We start from the raw sequence: 16,814 nt of genomic DNA, 5'->3' as shown, positions 1-16,814 counted from the left end.
ATGTGGAAAACCTCGTATTCAGTCATTCAGAGTGATTCTTCTTTCAGTCAACATGACACAATTTGACAAGATTAAATGGATCTGCTATTGGAATAAAAAAAAAAGACCAGCAGAAGTTAAAAAAAAAAAAAAAAAAAAAAAAAAAAAAGAAGAAAAAAAAAAGGAAAAAAAAAGGGCAGGAAGTATTTGTGCAGAAGATACAGGACTGGATGAAACAGCTACTGTAAAATGTGGTTTAATTCAAGACAAAACACAGCCAGACAAGAGCTCCTTTTCCTCCAAAAGCCCGTGGGGATCACTTGGTGCCTGGAGTTCACCCTTAAGCCTCCTTTTCACATCATCACCTTTAGAAACTGAGGTGATGATGTAATGACCTTAAATCCTTGTACCAACAAATGTTCTTTGTAGCACTGAGCTCAGAGGAAGTAGAGTCATAAAATCCCAAAATGGTTTGGGTAGGAAGGGACCTTAAAGTCCATCTTGTCCCACTTGTGGGCAGGGATATTTTCCACTATCCTAAGCTCCTCTAAAATTCCTCCCCCACTGCAAAGTTTAAGTGTTTATTTAGAAAGAGGGAAGAAAAGATGTCTACCCTTTACAGAGAATAGCAACACCTTTGTTTTATTAGAATTGACCCAAACTTTGAGATCCTCTGCTTCACAATTATCAGAAAATCTGGCTCAAAAGCGCTCTGTTCCTGGGCTCATTAGGGGAGAGCACATTTTTACCTTCTTTAGAATCTTTAGAACACTTTGGTTAGGCTGGGTTTCATCACACAGGAACCAGATGAAACATCTGAGTGCAGCAACTGAAGTAACAGGGAACTGCTGGAATTACCATTTCTGGGAGAGTGTAAATGACATTTGGATGTGGGACAGGGTTTAGGGGTGAACATGATGGTACTGAGTTGGTGGTTGGACTCAAAAGTCTTCTAAGGGACCTCAGAGCCTTCTCCCTCCCACCACAGATGTCCCTCACTCTTTAGGATGTCATCAACACCCCAAAACACAGCCAGGAGCAGGAAATGAGAATTTTAAAAACTTCCTTCGATATTTATGAGGGAGTTTCTGTAATGCCCCACAGAACTCGGATCGAACAGCTGCTCCCACGGAAAAGGAACACCAAGTCATTCCAGGCTTTAACAAAAAGCTCCATTTTCAGCAGAGGAATTAAAGGTGGATGGAAGAGCACTGCCTAAACCCCCCTGACTTAAGCTAGGTATGATTTGAATAAAGCCATCAGCAGCTTTAATGCTCCATACAGAAAATGAGGACTGGATTCTGAGTGACATCATCAAATCCTGAAGTGCCTTCATTGGGTGCATCCTTCAAGCTGGAAAAACCCCTTCATTTTAAGGCCTATTTAAGAAGTCTTCACACTAGAGAGGCACAATTGCCCTGCAGAAAACTTGTTTTTCCTCTGAAACATTTACATATAAATAGGCAAAATCGAGGTTTGGCACCCCTCTGAAGAGGAAGATGGTCTCCAGTGCACAGAGACCCTTTCCCAGTGCCTTTCCCATTTTTCACACTTTAATGGCACGTTTGTGCGAGCAGGAGTGAACCTGCAGCCTGCTTTTCTATTAACCTATTGATGAAATAATCCATTTTAATGTGTTGAGTGTCAGGCCTTTCCCTTCCCCTTAAACAAATGGACTTTATCCACAGAGATGCTGAGCTCCTGATCCATCCACGTGCATCCTTTAGCATCGATTAGGCTCCTGCCTGCTTCCTCCAGGTGCTCTCCTGCCTTTGAGGATTCAATAAGGGTTTGGACACTGCAAAGCAAAGCCTCTGCAGGGTGATTGATGTGCCAGGGAGAGCAGAGCCATCCTACCCTGCCTGCCTCTGGAATTACACACTGGAGTTACCCACAACTGCTGGAACAGGCCCTGCAGGTTATTATCTGCCTGCTTTGTCTCTGAATTATTTCCCAGGATATTCAGTTTGTCTGCTCTGGGTTCACTTCCTGCTCCCAAAGTTAACCCAGCAAAAGCTCTTGTTGCCAGCTCCAGAGATATCTATATCTATATCTATATCTATATCTATATCTATATCTATATCTATATCTATATCTATATCTATATCTATATCTATATCTATATCCATACCCATATCTGTATCTATATCATCTATATCTATATTCATATCATCTATATCTGTATCTATGTATATCTATAATCTATATCCATATCATCCATATCATCTAGATCTCCCTATATATCTACATCTGTGTTTATTATCCAGACCTATTTTCTATATCATATATATGCTTAATTAAATAAACCCCAACTTGGTTACCAATAAAATGATGTAAGAAATACTTCATTATCTAACAGCACAACACCCTGCTGAAAAAAAAGATCTTTAAGACAGATTGATTTTGAAGAAGTTTATGAAAGTGTGTTTCCTTCCAAAAACACCACCAAGAGGTGTTTCTAACTGAAGATTCCAGGGAAAAAAAACCCAGAGGAGCTTTCTGGAACATCTGGAATGAAGTTAACAACTTCCCAGTACTGAATTTAACTTTGACTGAAGTGGCAAACAGTATTGTTCCTGGGATACTGACGGTCCAGGGTGCCCCATCAAGCCCAACATCTGAAGAAACACCACCATGGCCACTAAGCCACACCAGAAAATGGCACATTTACTCTGATTTTGAACACCTCCAGGGATGGTGACCCAGCACTGCCCTGGGTACCTTTCAGTGGAGAAGTTTTCCTTGTCCCTGAGCAGAGTGGTGGTGGCAGCTGCAGCTCGGGCAGGACATCCAGCTGGATCTGGGGACACAGATCATCCCTTTGCTGACCCTTCTGAGTGCTCCCTGTGAGCTGCACTATCCCAGTTTGTGTAAAAGGAGCTTTTGCACCTGCACATCTCAGAGTGAGAAGAGGTATGTTGGTATAGCAGGCTTCAGGACAGCCTTTTGTTAAGATATGGAGGAACTGGGAATCAATTAAACTTAATCACTCCCAATTACCACCTCTCTTTGTATTTGCTCAGGCAATAACTTTACAGCTGTGAGCAGCCCCTAACAGACAGAATTTCTGTGTTTGCTTTCTTTAATAGGGCTGCTATTTATTCTCTGCTAATGAATCTGCTTGTCCTGCCTAGTTTTGATTAGTCTGTAGTAAATATGTTTACTACCACTGTGATCACGTAGCATTATTTCCAAAAGCAGGGGGTGTTTGTAGGAAGGGCTTAAACCCAAGTGTGATCTGAGGACACATCTTTTTGTTACCTGGGAAGCTCTCTAAGGATGCTCAGGATATTACAGTCAACAAAACACCGCATTAACCCTTTTCAACCCGCTCCAATTCAGTTCTTTTTGACATTTTGATACGCAGAAACACGCTTTTATTCCTGGGAGAGCGTCCACATGTACAGTCTAACCCTGCAAAGCTGCCTGCAGTGCTGCAGTGAGGCATTCCAGATGTGCTGGTGCAACCTCTGCTCTTTGCTGATGAGATAAACACTCCTCAGCGCTGATTAAAAGCTGCTGTGGCCGCTGGGCTGCGTGTCCGAGCCTCACCAGCCATGTTGGAGGTGGAAGGCTGCATGAATTACATCCCTGGAGTGTGCTGAGCAGTGCTGATTAAATGAGGCACGCCACAGCCCTCAGCATCAATTATCAGAAATAATAGGATCTCTGCACCTAGGCTGGGGGAAGGGATGTGCTTCCCAGAGCCCGTGAGACTGAAACAACACCGGCCAGGCACCCCAGCAACGCTGCTCTGCTCTGGGTGTGCACAAATCAAACACCCAGGAGGAGCTGAGGAAAATCCTCCTCCCACAGCACAGGCCAGGGGAGCTTCTCCAGGTAACACCTGCGTGACGTTTGCCCAGGAAAATTGATTTGTAAGAGGTGGAGGGAAAGCAAAGCTGAATATTTTGGGATAAACTTCAGCCCTGCCCCTGCTCTTCCTCGGGTTTTCCTGCAGCACGTGTGGCTACACCAGGGGCAGGCTGGGGAGTTTGCTTTCTTCTTGGTCAGCAACTTGTCCAAGCAGACCCCACTCTTTGGTCAGAGGGCTGAAATGGTTTCATTAAGATGCAGCTCAGGGCATTCTCACATCATGCAAATTTATCCCTGGGCCTGTGAAGGGGCTTGACATTGTCACACCCTATGTGAAAGCAGAAATGACAAAAATTCCTCAAAAAAGGGTTAAAAAACCCTCAAAACAAACCCCAGGCCTATCTAATATAGCTCTACACATAAATACGTATTTCTAAGTAAAATGAACTGGACACACTGCATTTCAACATCTGCCCAACACTAAATTTTAGAATTTAGAAATGCCACAAAGTGCATGGATCTTACACAAAACACAGACTCATAAAATGGTTTGGGTTGGATGGCACCTGAAAAACCATCTGGTTCCAACCCCTGCCAGGGGAAGGGATGATAAATATGGTCACTATTTTTCTATTTACTAAACCAGATTTCCACAATGAACCTGTCTTAAAACACTTGAATGTGACTCTAAAGTTTCCCAGCATTTGGAGCAGGAGGGATTATGAGGACATATGTCCCAAAAGACTAAAAAAATGGGGAGACAGGAGATATTTCTTATGGCAACAGCTCTTACATATGAAGTCCCTTTTTGGACTCCAGAACAGTCAGAAAAAACAAACTGATGTAAAGCAAATTAAGAAAAGTGCTGAGTTATAGAAATTTTCCCAAACACAACTAGAATTGTACATCTGGACCAAAAAAAACCCTCTTTCCTCTGCAACAGAAATCCTTTCCCATGCTCTATTTTAAACCCACAAAACACTCTAAAAGTAATACTTCAAATCATATTAATAGTTAATTACATTTGGCTTCTCTTCAGCTTTGAACATTTCAAATGAAGGGGGAAAAAAATGAAAACACATTCATACTTCTGCTGGTGACAGGGGAAAAAAGTTACTTTAATTAAACATTACTAAAAAATGTTTTTAGTTCTTTTTCTTTCCTCCCCCTCCTGTGATATTTCTCCATCCAAACTTCTGCAGTAGGTAAAGGACTCACTGAATGATTTCAGTGCCTTTCCAATACACTATAAACATACAAGATTTCAATTGACAAAAAGGAAATGGTAATTGGAAACATTTTTCTCAGTTTTTCATTATCCAAAGCAGAAAATTATGGCTCTTTTCTACACACACACACACAAAAAAACCCCTTTTCAACCACCTAGAAAAATTGTCTTTTAATAAAAGCTTTCAATTATACTATCATATTTCAAAGGCAATGAACAGTTAAAGCAGCTAATCAAAGGTATAATTATTTAATGACTCTGACTCCTGCTATCTAACGGGGCTGGAGTGGCTTGGCTGTGATCACCAGACCCCCAGCTCCAGCTCTGCCAAACAAGCCCTTGGCTGGGAGCATTCCTAAGGTTGGCTCCTCCAATTTTGGGTGACTTCACCAGGCCAGCTGAGCTATTATGGAATTAAGGAAAATCAGTTTGTCACCCTGCCACCGCTTTTTTGTCCACATCTGGCCTAAAAAACCCCAAAAACAACCATAAGAGATTTTCCTGCAGAGGAAATAAACAAAATTTCCCTGACAAAATGGGATTTGTCAAGATCATCACTGATTTTTTTCACTGTTAATGCTTCATGACAGTTTGCTGTAAACCCCAGCTGCCCCACTCTAGGAATTCAAATGTAAAACAACTCCCCCCAAAACGTGTTTATTGAAAATTTGTCTTAAATGCATTTTAATATTTTTATTGCAAGAAATCCTTATTAATTTGCTCCAGGTGAGTGAAGCAGTGAACAAGCAGAGCTTCTGACTCCATTCCATTGCTTTTCTCACGTTTTTTACAGCTGGAAATGTGACTGGAGTAACATGTAATGATCAGGCATTAATTACCAGCTATCCAGGAGTGTACAGTGCACCTTGGCTTATTTTTGATTTATAACAGAGCAGTTTGTGCCATTACATCTGAGCCTCAACCCTAAATATGAACTCCTATTATACTTTTTTCTGCTGTACAGAATTTACAGAATTCTTTTTTTTTTTTTTCTTGGCTACACAATTAGATTTCACAAAGGCTGGAAAAGACCTCCAAGATTATCAAGTCCAACGTTTCACCAAATGCCACAAAGCCCAACAGCAAAGTGCCACCAATATTCATTTTCTGAACACTTCCAGGGATGCTGACCACTTCCCTGAGCAGCCTGTTCTATCTGATCCAAGATATTGGACCCTCTGGAATTTCAAAGATATTCACATTTCTATCCAATGATCCTGATCCTGGGGTCAGTCTCTTGATTGTCACCAGCATCAAGGGAGCTCAGGTGACAGCAGCACCTGGGGTGGCACTGGACACCAGCCCCTCCCAGCTCTGCACCTTGCAGCCAAAGGTGACTCCAGGATCAAAGGGGACACCCAGGGACACTGCACCTGGAGGGAGTGGCACCTGTGACAACAAACCCTGCTCTGATGGGACATCAAAACCAGGCTTTGAGAGCCTTCCTGGCAAAGGTACCATTGTCAGGGAACAGCTCGGGCTGGAAGGGATCACCCAGTGCAGTCCCCCTTTCTGCACTGTGAAATGCACCTGCACTAAAACCCCTCACTGCATCTGCAAGGAGATCAGGGAAAGAGCACAGCATGGGGCAGCTGAAGAGGAGCAGAATTTGGGGGAAGAATCCAGGGAACTTCTGCCAAGGTGTTTTATAGGAAGCAAGTCAAGACTGAGCTGGGACCCAAGGGAGTGCCAATGTTTATGAAATTCTTCCAGCTCTCATTTCCTGGAGATTTTTGTAGATACAAGTGATGAAGAATTTGATTTTCCCAGTGCCCAGGCTAGGCATCAGTGTCACTCTGATATTACAGCTCTGACTTACTCTGAAATGTAAACTACTGAAGAGAAATCAGAGTTACTGTTACCATCTCCCATTTTGCTCACCTTTAATCCACACCCTACAGCAAAAGGTAAGCTCACACTAGGTAGATAAAAACTGAGGCACACAACAACATACAAACCTCATATATGTGTGTATATAACATAAACATGAATTCTTTGTGAATTTTCATCACTGAAAATAAGCAGGAGCCAGCCTGCCAGTGTTAGGTGTTAATGTTGCTCTGCTTGTGGTGCAGCTTCTCATTTGGAAGCAGGGATTCCTCACTGGAAAAACCCTGGTTGGAGATTTATTGTGTCAAGACCTTTCCCTACAAAGTGCTCAGTGATGATTATTTCTCTATAAACCTGAATATTCATGCTAAGACAGGAGAGCCACCACAGAATCATTAAGGCTGGAAAAGACCTTTATCTCCCCTTTTGCCTGAGCTTCTGCATCACCCTGCACCAACAGAGAAGGAGACTTCCAGCTCCTTGTCTTGGCTAAACTGGAAAACACAGACCTGCAGATGTTGGGTCCATCAGTACAAGGAGGACAACCTGAGCATGGGGGTTCCCTGGGGCTCTGAGTTTGGTAGAAGTTCCTACCCAGTAGTGCACCCACAACACCCACAAACTTTGCTGTGTTAACAAGAAACAGGACAGGACAAGGGGAATGGCTTCAAACAGCCAGAGGGAAACTGGGATATTGGGAAGAAATCCTTTCCTGGCAGGGTGGAGAGGCCCTGCACAGGGTGCCCAGAGAAGCTGGGGCTGTCCCTGGATCCCTGGAAGTGTCCAAGGCCAGGTTGGACAGGGCTTGGAGCAGCCTGGGATAGTGGAAGGTGTCGAAACTGGATGGGCTTTAAAATCCCTACCAAACCAAACCATTTTAGGATAAATCTGTTCATTTGCATTTTAGAACTCCTCAGAACCTGCACAATGAACAGCCACCTCCAAGGCAGCAATGGGACAAAGCAGCACAGAATTTTCACAAGGAGTTTACAAACTTCCCAGTTTATCTTTCCAAACTCACTGCTCAAGCAATGCTTACTGCACAGGTCTCAATCTCTTTGGGGAAGGAGTCTTAACCCAGGCTTATTAAGTACTGAGACACTCAGTGGGAACAGAAAAATTCTTTCCAAGGCCAGAGAGAACATTTTGTCTCTTCTTCACAGATTGCATTTCCAAGGGCTTCACCCACAAGAAGCTGCTCTCACCTATGGCTGTGTTGGGTGGGACTCCTCAGATTTGATGTAAATTTGCACAATACCAGTGAAAAATGTAAAACCATGAAGCTGAAGATGTTTGTGATTTGCATCTACTCAGATCTTTGCACAAATCCATCCAGCTCAGGGTTGTGGCTGCTCTTACACAAAGGTTGTAATTTGACTTTTGTAATTTGACTTTTTTTTTCAAAAGCTGTGGTTGCTGGAAATCCCTGGGGAGCTGCTGTGGTTAGCTCTGGAATGAAGCCAGGAAAAGGAGAATGGGATTTGTTATTTTGCATATTTAGAACACGTCAGGCAGGGCCCACACAAACACTGCGTGGCTGAGGGACCAAACCATGAATTGATTCGCACCAAAGTCGTGCTGCCTTTCACCTTTCCAGCAAAACTCTGAGTAACAACTGCATTTGGGCTGTGAAGATAAATATTAAATCCTGAATTTACATCAGCTGCTGGTGTCACAGGCTCCCTTACAAGCCACAGCTCCCAGTTGTTAACCACTAACTGGCTCAACCACAACGCCTGTTACTAATCGCTTACTGAATAATGGAAGTGACACAACTGATAAAAGGTTTCAATCCTGGAAAAAAATGATTTATAGTATTTCACTGCACTGGCACTGTTATTTGTGTGACAAATGGTTGGACAGGCACCAGTTAATCTCCACACACCTCCACCTCGGTGGAGGATCCACATCGTCAGGGCCCGCTAACAACGCAGCCACGCCGGCGTGAGGGGCTGAACGCTGGCATTTGATCAAGACTGAGCCCCAAATCCATTCACCCCATGGACTTTATTTTTAAATAAAAATAAGTATTTTTAAAGGAGTACCCTGATAAAAGCAGGAAGGTGCAGCTCAGGAGATCAGCCCTGCTCCTCCAGTGCAGAGATGAAATCATCCATCCCAGTGAGGCTTTAATGACTTCACAAGGCTCCAGATCCTTCATGGATTTCTCCTGATGGCCAAAGCCAAACTGCAGCATCACCCACAGCTGTCAAGGCTGTTATGTTGCTGAGTGTTATCACTGTGCACTGCAAATCCCATCCTGCCCTCAGCTGGGAGAGAGGGATGGGGCTGCTTTTGAGGCAGAACAGGCCAGGATTTCTGTCTCTTGAGAAATGAATGGAGTTTTAAATTTACAAGCAGCACATCAACAGCAGCTTTATCTCATTGGTTGTATCAGCAGCATCCTGCTCCCTGCAAAAGTCAAACCTATTTTATCAAGCCACTCCTTCTAACAGAGCAAACCCCTCAGTGTGCTGAGCTTCCACGAGGCGGAATTATTCTTTTGGGTTACTTTTCAGCTTTTCACCCCAAATCTGCCATTTTTCTCATTAAGAAAAAAATCATTTCCATGTCTATAAAAATCATGCCACCCCCTGCCATGGGCAGGGACACCTTCCACTATCCCAGGTTGCTCCAAACCCCAGTGTCCAGCCTGGCCTTGGACACTTGCAGGGATCCAGGGGCAGCCCCAGCTTCTCTGGGCACTCTGTGCCCTCCCCACCCTCCCAGGAAAGGATTTCTTCCCAATATCCCATCTAAACTTGGACAGAGAACACAAAGCCCCAGCAGAGGAATCTCTGGGTTGGCCACAGAAAGACAAGAGCTCCTTTTGCACACAGGAGAACATTCAGAGGAGAGGGGGATAAGAGCACCTGATAAACTACAAGCAGCAAGAATTTTCTTCAGAAGGCCTAAAAGATCTCTGGAGTGGTAAAAATCCTACAGGCTGCACTCCCAGTAGCAGGAGAAATGCAGATGGAGTATAAAGATGATTGATATCATGGGAAGCAAGGAAAAAAATCCCCATTCACAACTGCTTCTTGTGATCTCAGGTCTAACTCGGTGTATTTGCTCTTGAAAGATACTTGTGACAATGTGGCATTAAAAATTGCTCAGCTTTTTATTCCCTGACAATCTCCTGTCAGAGACTTGGACAACTCTGGTACTTTGCCAATGGAAAATGTTTTCTATCCATATCCCATATCAGCATTCCCAGGATTTCACAGAGGATCAGTATGAGGTCAAATAATACACAGATTCTTCAGGATCCCTTCCCTCCTTTCAACTACAAGCATAATATCCTTTTTTTGGTTTTTCCAATTCTCTGCAACATTCCCACTGCTACAAGATCCCTTCAAAATTACATGACCTTTCCAGTGGAGTTAACTTGCAGGTACAGAAATGGCACAAACCCCCCCACAACACACTAATACAAACCCACTGCCAAAAAGCTGAGCAATCAAATATAATAAAGGTTGATACAGATTATTTCCTTCAGTGGGCATATCTGGACTTGCTTGGTGGGCAAGGACAAATGGGTTTGGTAAAGAAAATGAGCATGAAATAACCAGGTAAAACAAGGTGCAATCAAAAGCTGATGAGAAAATCAGAGTTACTGGTCAGACCCTGCACTCCTGGGTTCCCCCAGAGTGACAGAATGTTGTCCCCAGTTGAGCTGTGTTGTCACTGAGAGGATACAAAACCTGTAAAAATGCTGTGGCAAATCCACTCAGCTGTTCCTGCTTGGAATGGGAACATTCCACACATTTCCTGTGTGTGCTGAAAAACTGAGTAATCAATTTGTGCTCCAAAGTTACTGTAAGGGGTAAAGAGGAGAACCTCATTGATTACTGATTGGTGTGGCACAGGGAAGGAGATTCACCCCAAAAATGGAGGGGAAATAATGAAACCTGTCCCCAGAGATGGACAGCTGGGACAGAAACAGGCACTTGGAGGGAATTTCTTCTACTTCATCTCTCAGCATTCCCACAGTTCTCATTTCAGCCTAGTCCATCCCTCCCACCCCCTTGCTAAAGTGGCTGGACTTCTGACTAAAACTCCCAATCACACAGGTGTCTGGCACCTTTTACTTGCAGATTAAAATCTCCATCACCTCTTTCCACAAAGCTTTTTAGGAGGGGGGAAAAAAAAAAAAAAAGGAGATGATTAAAAAAAATTCACTTTGAATTTGTCCATCAAACTGGAGTTGATGTGTTAGGACAGACCCAGCAAAAAATGAGCACCCAGTAGGGACTAAGAGCTAGGAGGTGACAATTCCTACATGGATGAGTGTGGCATTGCCTTGAAATGACAAAACTCTGTATTTCACAGGGTCTCCATGATCTACTTCTCTCTGGAAGGATAAGTGGAAGGAACAAGAATCCTCTGAATGTTCCTTGTGTATTTGTATATTTGTATATTCAACATATATTCAACATCCTCCTCCAAGCAGGACCAAAGCCCAGCACAATTCTGACAAGCAGAGATTCAAAGTGCTACCTTCCTTTGCTGCTCAGAAAACCATTCTGGATTTTATTCTGGCTCTGGGGGATAATCTGTGTCAATCTTTTCTGCTTTTTTTTTTTACCACAAGTGTTGCAGGTTCAACTTTGTGCCTAACAACCCTGACAGAGTTCCCTTCACATTTTTTAGATGAGCCATTGAGTAGGATTATGACAAATTATGGGGCCTGATGATATGTAAAAGGAACATCTCCTCCACTCAGAGGCTGTGGAGGAAATCAAAAGACAAAAATAACTATTCCTGGCAAAAAAAAAAAAAGAAAGAAAGAAGAGCTCTGTGGGGAAGCAGCAAGGTTCATTATGGACAGATTATTCATGATTCAGGAGTTCATTATTAATGGATTATTTACAAGTATTTCCAAAGCGTTGTCAGCTGTTCCCCTGGGAATAGTTTTTCAGTAATATCCACAACTTAAAGAAAGAATGATGAGCTGTATTGATATTTTTATTACTAAAGGCAGCAGGTAATCATCAATATGTTTAAGAGAAAAGCAAAGACCTATTTCCAACCTCCTCCACAGTTATTTTTTCACTTCATAACAGCTCTGGGCATATCCTGCACTCTTTACTTAGCAATAAATGACACTGCTGCACTTAAAAACTTGTGTATATGGAATTTTATAGCAGCAGATCCTGATGTTCTGTGACTCTGGGATTCTATGCAGACCTGCTCTGTTAGTCCACCCTTAAAAAATAAAGTAAAATAAAGTAAGGTAAAATAAAATAAAATAAAATAAAATAAAATAAAATAAAATAAAATAAAATAAAATAAAGTCTAACATCACACCACAAATTGAAGCCAAGGTTTCCTCTTCCACAGAGGGAAACCTCCCCATCATTCCCATACATTCCATTCCACCACAAGTTACCAAGGCTCAGCTTCTCACTTCACATCTGGGATCCAAAGTTTAACCATTAGCAGTGGTGACCTAATTATTAATGAGTTTGCCTGGACAAACTGGTGTCTAATTGTACACAGAGAGACTGAAAAATAAAGATTGCAGCTGACAAATCACTAAAAATTAATCAATTTTCACATTCTCCTTGTAATCACTATGGATCCTCACACCAGAGTCTTTAGGTAATCTGGTGAGCATTAACTTACATTTTACCTTATTATTAAAAATATTAAGCACATATTAGTCCATGATTTATTACAATTAGGTTTGTTCTAATTTAATTAAACACTGAGGCCTCTTAAGTATTCTATGAAACTCAGGTATGTTGCTTGGCAAGTGGGGTCCTCCTGAAAATTATTTTTCAGGAATCCTCAGTGATATTTTAGATATTTTAGAGATCTCCAATGGGAACAATTACCATGGAAGAGAGCTTAGTTTTGGGACAAAAATGTACATTAGTCACTGGGTAAGTATTGCCAGACTTCTTTCCCTACATCCACCTTCCCAGGCTCAGATTGCTGGGTCATTCTTGTGTGATAAACACAAGATCTCACCATAAAATGGCGTTTATTTACAATAAAAAAAGCAAGCAGTTATTTCTGACTGCCCATTCCGAGCCATGCACCGAACGGTGGCCAGCCAACCAAAAAGTGATTATGTGTGTGACAATGCTGATGCTGAGCCCAAAGTAATAATATTGCTTCCAATTTTAAGGTTAAGCAAACCATGAGCTGCCCTTTTATGTATGAATATGTTGGTTAAAGCATTCAAGTTGTCTGGAAACTGGCTGGATCCCTTTTGTTTTGTTTTGTTTGCCACTACAAAGCATCACCTCGGTGTTTACGATGGTCACAAACCAGCCAGCACCACTAACAACTTTCAAATGAGGATTTAAAAAGTAAAATATCCTTTATTAAAAACTTTTCCCCTCAAAAAGCTTGCAGGACCACTGCAACACTGTTGTTGAAGTCCCAAAGGGAAGAGCTGTGGCAAGTGGAAAGAAGAGGGAACCTAAAGAGTCTTGGAGCTGCCAATTCCTTGTCAAACAAAGCAGAGGCAGAAACACTCCAGCTTTGCTTTGTCATCCATCACCAGGGAGTGCAGCTCGTCCTCCCTGGATTAAGGAAAGGGATTTGGAGCAGTGGGGAAGGAGCCAAAGCCATGTCAATGCTGGCCTGGAAAACCCAAGGAGGACGTGGGGCCAGCAAGGCCACAGCGCCTCTCATCGCGTGAAGCCTCCCCTGACAATCCAAACCTAAAAACCATCATCTTTGGAAAAAAGCCCACAGGTGTTCCCCACATCCCTGAGTCCCACTCCAATGGGAGATTTGCTGGGATTCAGGGAGCCTCACAGAGCTGGGGATTTGTCTTTGTCACCATGACCATCTCCTCCCAGCCCTTGGTGAGCAGCTCCTTGGGAAACCACGTTTGGGCTCAAACAACAGAGCCCACGCTGCAAGAAAGTCCCAACAGAACCAACAAGGGAGAATTTCTCCCCTTGAAAAGTTAACCTCTCCAAGGATTTTACCTCCCTGATGGAGACAAGATGGAATATTTCTAGCTGCCCTTCAGGTTTATTATGATTTGAGCAGCAAAGATGCACTGAGAGGCCCCGGAGTCAAACACCCCTGGCTGCTGGCACAGGGATGAGCACACACAGCTCAGCAAATGCAGACTCAAGAGAAGCTTCTCTTCCAAAGGAAGGGGAAAAAAAAGATCCTCATAGCTCTTCTGAGCTGCCTGGAAGCAGTAAAATGTAACTACAAAACAGGCACAAATTCCTCCCAAACCAGGATCTAGAATTTCAGACAAGAGCTGAACCCAAATTCATTGGAACAAAACCCATCAGCTCTGTTTCAAAGAGCAAAAACCAAGATGACATTTTTTTGCTGGGAATTCTGGTCTGACCCCTATGTGGGAGGTGAGAACTGATTTAAAGAATTTAAAGAATCCTCAAAAAATAAAAAAAAAAATAATTTAAACCTGCTTTTTTAGGGGTAGAACTGGCCAATTTGAGCTTAGTTTTAGGGAAAAAACCACCCACAATCCAAATAAAAGGAAAGCAGGAGAAGAGGGGCAGTACCATGAGGGGGGCATTTAGTGGCAGAAACACCTCCAGGAAAGGCTGGGAGCCTGCAGGACTGCAAGAATTTCATGCAGGGGGAGAAAAATTATATTGATTAATGGAAATAAAAATTTGGGGTGATACTGGAGCATTTTAATTGCATTTTTCCATCCCCTATCACAGCACATTCCAAACACAAGCTCTTCATTTGATGCACGGATAATACAGCATTGTACTCCAGCTTAGTATAAAGTCCTACTCCCATCTCTTTGAACCACACATGCATCCAAAAACTAGGAATTGCAGGATATTCAAATGTGAGAAACCAGAGGGGTGGCACTGAACAAGAAGCATCACTGACAATTAAGTATTTCCTCCTCTGGTGCCTGGAGTTCGATAGGCACGGCTTTAATGATTTTATTTTCATTTGAAGGCGTGTGAATGAAGGAAGATGTGACGTTTTCATAGGGGAAGAGATAAACAGCAGCCTAATCAGCCTCTGAGACACGAGAATCTAAATGAAGGACCCAGCCACCGACCTTTTGCTTCTTTTAAAGCACAGGGATTTATCCTCATTATGGGATAAAAACAGCCCTGGCTTTGCTTGGGAACGTCAGCCTCGTACCTCTCGCAGACAATCCCGATGTTTCCCGGCACAGCTGCCAAAATAGACGTGTTCTGGCAGCCTGGAGGTTAAACTGGATTAATTCCTAAAACCTGAATGCTGATCTGCTGTCATTTAACATGTGCTCAACATGTGTGCTCAGCAGCAACTGGAAATGAAATATCTCAAATATTATCAAACGGTACATCATTAAATATAAATTAGATGGAAACAGGGGAAAGCGAAAAATTGACTAGGAGTTCAGCTACTCTAAATGGCTAATACGGCCATTTTTCACCTGAAGCCCTCTCCAATACAGTTTTGCCATTAAGCAAAAACCCAAAGAAAGGTAATCAATTCCAACTAAAAAGCACTTCTCCCGGAATGACTGCACTTCAAACCCCTGGCTGGCTGCCAGCCTCGCCCCTACCCCCAGACAACAGCCATCAATGTTTCTGACTATCACAGGAGCACGAGGGGCCATGCATAATTGACTGGAAGATGGGCTAAAACTGTGCCCAATCAGTGTGTGATCAAAACCGCGTGGAATATTCAGCGCCACTTGATTACACGGAGCCTCGTCCTGGCGCTCTCCTCATGAAATCTCTTCAAGGTCCAGAGTACTGTAATAAGATCATTACTGTCAAGCGCTACGAATCGCAGGCAATGAGTCTTGGGATAGGAAGTCATACTTCACAAGCTCCTCTGGTCTTCCTTTTTTTTTTTTTATTTCCCCCCCCTCTCCCTCTTTTTTTTTTTTGTATTTTACTGCGTGTTGAGGCAGCAAGGCGACGAGGTGACAGATAATGATCACATCACTGTGTGGCAACTAGAAAGGCACTTTTAAGAAAGAGCACAGAGAAATCAGCTTAAGAGAAACTCAAACAAAATTTTTTTTTTTTTTTAAGGGCTTTTTCTTTTCCCCCCTCAAAAATTAAATAGAATTAAACTGTGCAGTATTCTCCTTTCATGAATTGTGATTTAATGTCATTGAATTTAATCATTTGATAGATTTTCATATTATCCCAAAGCCTATTACCTCACAGACAAATGGCCAATTTTCTCCAGCTCATGCTCACAAAAGAAACCTTTATTAATTTTTTTTTTCTTTTTTAGAGTCGGGGGTGGGGAGAACTGGTGGAAAATGTCAGTGATGAGGCCTGTTCAAGTTTCCCTTTTTACCTACTGCTTCCTGGAGTTACACACCACATATGATGCATAACATCTATCACAAGTAACTGGTCTGTAAAGAGAAAGGTGGAGGGACAGAAAACAGGAGATAAAAGCACAGGATATAAAATAAACATAACAGCAAGCTCAGTGCTGAAACCTCACACAGGGCACGTGGATCTACAGCAGGGACTTCAGCTGATTTAAGGCTTAAAACTTGACAAAACAACACAGGTTTGAAATGACTGACTGGCCAGGAGCTGGAAATAAAGAGCTCAGCACTGCTGTTACAGGGATGGCATCAATACCACAGAGCATGGCAACTAGAATGATTCCAGTTGTGGTTTTTAACTGGACAAGGCTCCAGTGATGGGAAAATTGCTTAAGAGGAAGGGAAACACATCTGCCCACATCTCCAGCAACTCCCACCTACAGCACCTCCATCACCTCCTCCAGGCCTGGCACCTCCCACCACCTCCAGCAGATTAAATCCTGTACCACAGCATTCTCCACTTGGTGTTCCCTATGGAGAACCCCATCCTCATGGATGTGTTCCCTTTCAAACACTGGGAGGCTGCTCCTCAAACCTACCCTTTGAACATCATCATTGCATGAAAAGACTCAATGTCCACAGAATCCCAGAATTGCTGGGGTTGGAAGGGACCTCAAAGCTCATCTTGTTCCATCCCTGCCAAGGGCA

General features: G+C 42.9%; 1 protein-coding gene across 10 annotated transcripts in view; it reads right to left on the bottom strand.

Moving 5' to 3' along the window:
- The window catches only part of AGAP1 (ArfGAP with GTPase domain, ankyrin repeat and PH domain 1), a 307,695-nt gene that overhangs the window by 55,079 nt on the left and 235,802 nt on the right, over nt 1-16,814 (bottom strand). The window lies entirely within an intron of this gene.

Source organism: Parus major, chromosome 7 (genome assembly GCF_001522545.3).
Source record: "Parus major isolate Abel chromosome 7, Parus_major1.1, whole genome shotgun sequence".
Lineage (NCBI taxonomy): Eukaryota > Metazoa > Chordata > Aves > Passeriformes > Paridae > Parus > Parus major.
The sequence above is the reverse complement of the archived record's forward strand: the minus strand, read 5'-3'. Positions and strand labels throughout refer to the sequence as shown.